We start from the raw sequence: 5,477 nt of genomic DNA, 5'->3' as shown, positions 1-5,477 counted from the left end.
ATTTTAAATATATAAATTCAATAATTTCTAACTCGATAAAATTTAAATTTTCACAATTTCACATAATAAATTATCCATAATTTAATATTAGAAGTTCACAAACAACTTCAAGGTTCAAACATCAAAGTTTATAACTAAAAAAAATCAAAATTCACATAGTGACAAACACACAATGTTTTACTATCAAAAGAAACATTAACAAATAAATTTTGAACTAATCAAAGACACAACTCATCATAAATCATAATCATCATTAAATGTTCCAATATCCCCATCATAAACAGGTAATCCCAAGCCACCATCTTCAAAAGTACCACCAAAAGAAGCTGTATTTGAAGAATCAATCACAACATCAGACATATCCACATCAACTTTCACATATCCTCCATCTAATAAAATAGAATAAAAAACTAAGAAGAAACCAAAGTTAACACTTAACAACATATATTTTTAGTAAATGAAACAAATTTTGCTATTTCACTCACCTTTAGGATATGAAGACATAGCATTATTAGTGTAAATTAAACTTTCAATGCTTTCAATGTCTCCATCAGTAAACTCAGGATCATCTTCATCCGCCATTACCAAAAAATCTACCGTGTCAATATTTTGAATGTCAATTGGATCATAATTTCTCTTCTTGCGATACAACTTAGATTGAAGGCGTAGATTATAAGTCACATAAACGATGTCACTTAGCCTTTGATGCTCTAATAAGTTCTTCCTCTTTGAATGGATTTGTTCAAAAAGGCTCCAGTTCTTCTCACATCTAGATAAGGAAGATGTTTGATGAAGAAGACGCATTTCCATTTTTTACAAATTAGGAGCACTCCCACCGTGTAGCCTCCACCGTTCATCTACATCATATAAAAGTCAAATATCGGTTATCACTCAATATTTAAAAAACCTTCAAAGTAAATTTAGCATAGAAATAAAATAACTTACCAGGTTCGAGTCTCTTTGTCGCTATCAAAGCACTTTCCCTCCCAAAACTTTCTTTTCGATCTCGATACAATTGTATCTCTTGCATTGCAGCAACTGAGTCATCGCAAAGTGAGTCAATATCAAGTAAATTAAGTAAAGACATCAAGATATTTGCCTTCTCAACAAAACTCTCATTATAGAAGAAGACTGGATTCAGAAAGTAAGCTGTTGCATGGAGATCACGCTTCAAATGCTTATCCCATTGCATTTTCAAAATACTTGTATAAGGCGTGTATGCAGCTTTTCTATTTCTAAACATTGTCTTGATAGCACTTTTGACTCTTTGCATGCCTTTATACACATATCCCAGAGAAGGTTTCTCATCAGCATTAACAATTCTCAACAACTTAATAAGAGGACCAATAATTTTTATAATAGTAACACAATCTTGCCAAAATTTACTATCCAAGATAATTGAGCTAACCATCTTTCCATTGGCACTCTTGGCTAATTTATGAGAAGTGAAATATCTGTCCACCATCAATGCTTGCAAATCTTCCTTATGATCATATATACTTTTTTAAAGTAATGAAAACGGTGACAAAACATGTAACTCCCGGTCGAATAATTTCTTTTCAACTTTGTCTTTTTCTAAGCCAAGATAAGAAAATCATATGATTGTAAACAAACAAAGTCACTTTTGAAGCACGAGAGGCAAGGTCAACTATGTGAGGAATACTTTCTATGTCTTTCAAAATAAGATTGATGCAATGAGTGGCACAAGGAGACCAAAAAATATTTGGATACTTTTCATGAACGAGTTTTTCAGCAGATACATAATTTGTAGCATTATCAGTAACCACATGCACAATGTTACTAGACCTAACCTACTCAATAACCTTAGTAAACAATTTAAACAAGGTATCGGCAGTCTTTATCATATCAGAAGCATTAACAGACTTAACAAATGACATACGAGCAAGACAATAAACTAGAAAATTAATTAACGTACATTACCTTTGATCAGTCTAACCATCTGCCATCAGTGTACAACTGGTGCTTTTCCATGAGCTCCTATAGCTTTCAACAAGCAACTGACATTCTTTCTTAAGATCAGCCGACAAATGAACTCTCATTTCATCATATGACGGTCCCTTGAAACCAGGTCCAATTGCAGCAATACCATCCAAAGCAGGTTGAAAGTAAGGTGATTGAATTGCATTGAATGGAATACGCGCATCAATGATCCATTTTGCAAGCCCCAACTTAACCTTGTGCACAACTTGTTTATTGGCTAAGACACTTTTCAAAGTTGGTTGAGAGCCTGGCGTAGTCCTTCCCTTAAAATAACTTCCAATTGGAGTAGCAGCAATAGCTCTTCTCTTTCCTTTGTCTCCCATTATTGCAGGAGCTGGAAGTTGTACAAGATTAGGCAATTCACACTCTTCTTGCGCTTGTGTTTCCATATCATAACAATCACTTGCAAATTTCTTTTTTTTTACCTTATTATGTTTGTTTTCCTACAAAAGCCTTTTGAATTAAAGTTTAACATCTTCGGTCACTTTGTTACAAACTTTAATTTGTCTAAAAATTTTTACAAGGTGATATTTCATTCTATATTTCCCTCATCCATTGTAAGTATTCAAATAGAAAATACATGTATATTTAGCCTTGTTATTTTTGTCAAACTTCACAGTAAAATATTACCAAGTTGGATCAGATTTACCTCGAGAAAACCAGTTTGAAATTCTTGAACAGCATTGTCTTGTGGCTGTGGGATCACTTTGTGATTTTTCTATCTGTAACATACAACAAAAAAAGTCATGAACAAAATTAACTCATCAAACAAATTTAACAAAATCCAATTATTAACAAAATCAGAAAATCCAGCTAATCAGCAAATCAATTACTAACAGATAACAAGAGTAAAACCAGCAAACACAAAAGAGATGACGATGAGACGGTTGCGAAGTACAAACACAGAATTATCAAAGTCCAAGTCATAGTTCTTACTAGCGGCGAGGAGGAAGGGGAGTGACAGCGATGACAGAGGAGACGGCGACACCGGCGAACACAGAAAGAGAGAGAGCTCTGCAATGACAACGACACGGTGCTGCAGAGCTGTGGGGGTTACGGTGGTCGAAACCGTCGTTTCAGTGGCTGCGGGCTGTGCGATTGAGGGGCTAGGATTCTTCTTTTGATTTCAAAATTTTACTTCAGTTTTAGAGAGGAGAGGAGAGGAGTGTGGGATTAGGTTACGGGTAATGAAAGGGATTTAGGGTTTCCTTTTTTTTAAGTCAAAACGGCTTTGTTTGGAAGGGTTTTTATTGAATTGGAAACCTTTCAAAAAATTGATCGGTTCTGACGGTTCACCAGTTAACCGCCAATTCAACTAGTTTTGTATCCGGTTTTTTGCCAGACAGTTTATGAGCCTAACCGAATTGGTCTGGTGAACGATTTTTGGCTAACTCGATTGAACTTGTAAGAACCAGAGTTTTTCACGTAAAACTGTTTTAATAAAATAATTTTTGTGCCCGGAATAGATTCAAAATTTAGAAGTTTTAATTTGAAAATATAAAGGAGAAATTTGATTTCAGTGAATTTTTCTGAGTTGGAAAATGTATATTTTTCGAAAAGTTTTTGTAAAAATGCGTACTAGCGCTTAGGCCGGCAGTACCGGCTCTAGTCTGTACTGTCTTTGGATAAAAATAAGATTTTAAAATTTTATTTATTATTTTGAAAGGACAAAAAATAATTTAGTATTGAAAATCGGGCACTAATCTTAAAGGTTTTGGCCCAAAGTGGGCCAGACGGACCAAAAACGCTAACGGGTTGGACCGGGCCCAAGGCCCAACGTATATAAGGCCAACTAATGATCTCTAGTAGCGGGTTTTGGTGATCTCTAGTAGTGGGTAATTGTTGGATTTTACCCCTAATCTTGTTGGATAAGGTAAGTCTCTTCAAACTCTTGTGGTTTGATATTTTTGGTTAGCCATAGTGTTGATTTTTGGTATGTTATGTATATAGCTTGATAGTTGGTGAGTTTTAAAAGTGGTGTTGGTGCTTGAGACTTGTTGATCTTATTAGAATCAAGCTTTGGGTGTTCGCGCATATTGGAAATCGGCCAAGGTATGGTTTCAGTTTTCTTTATGTAATATGTAATGTTTCTGGAAACTTAGGCTAGTTGACCTTAAGATAGGATTGAATTGAATGTATATGTTAATCGAATGTGAATTGTGATTTAGTGATTGATATGATAGTGTATGGAGTGGATATGGTTGAGGAGTGATATTATATGTTGATGGTTGTTGATGTTGAGAAATTTGATCATGAATGTTGAGATTTGTTATGGTTGTTGAGAGTTGTTGGTATTGTTGATGAGTAATTAATGATGATCAATTGGAACGTTATTGGTGAATGAGGAGAATTATGAGTCTTTATGATGATTTTGGATGTTGTTGAATAATGATTATGATGTGTGATGATATAAGTTGATGATTATTTTGGGGTTTTGAATCTTGTGGTTGGTGTTGATATTGATTGGTGGTTGAGGAATTTGGATGTGATATTATGTTGAATTTAGAGTTGGAATGAGGTGAGTATTAAATGGTATAATGGTTGAGAAAGTTGGAATGAGAGGTGTTGATATTGATTGTGTAATTGATAAAATCGTTGAAGGAGTGGTTGGTATGAATGTTGGGTTGCTTTGGTGTCACGACCCAAAATGAGTCATGACTGGCGCTCAGGAAAATAATCCTATAGCAAGCCTAACATAGTCAAATATATGTTCAATAAGCAAGTACAAATATTTTACAAGTTCTAAAATAAATAGTTATATATTTTTAACAAAAAAATAAATAAATAAAATAAAATAACTAAGAATGGTTGGTCCTACCTGTGACATATGGAGCATATACTTCTAGGAATTGACAAAGAATAGGTACTCATTGCAGACCGTTACTCTTGAATAGAAAGTCTCACACAGTTAAATATTTGTTCTTGAAAAATATTTTTAGAAAAACGGGGTGAGTTTTACAACTCAGTGACTAAACAATACATCTATAATTAACATGAGACTATACAAACATTATCATTAAAGTAATTTTAATTAGAAAGTAATAGTTGATAATAATAAGTGAATCAATAAGGGGGTTCTCATACAGAAATCAAATCAAAAGTCCACACTTGGGCGGCTCCACCTTTATGGGTAGCCCTTTCCTCTTGTGTGTCCTAACAGAATAACAGATCTAACGTGTGGCCTACACATTAGGCTAGCAACACCCCTGCTAGCTGGAGTCTGAGTTAGATGCATCTAAGTTAACGTCATAACCGCCGTTAACTACGGTTTTCTAATACGAGCCTCCCAAACCAATTCAAAATATATAATTTCAAATACAACAAATATTTGATCTTTCAAATATATAAGGTATCGAATCAAATCATATCAAATCAAATCAAATCAGATAATACTTTTTCATCAGAAATCTTTTCTCAATCATACTTTTTCAACCATAAGAGATTTCAAATATATTTCACAATTTTTAAAGTGAGTG

This window comes from Arachis ipaensis, chromosome B03 (assembly GCF_000816755.2).
Source record: "Arachis ipaensis cultivar K30076 chromosome B03, Araip1.1, whole genome shotgun sequence".
NCBI classification, from domain to species: Eukaryota; Viridiplantae; Streptophyta; class Magnoliopsida; order Fabales; family Fabaceae; genus Arachis; species Arachis ipaensis.
Note: the sequence above shows the minus strand (reverse complement) of the source record.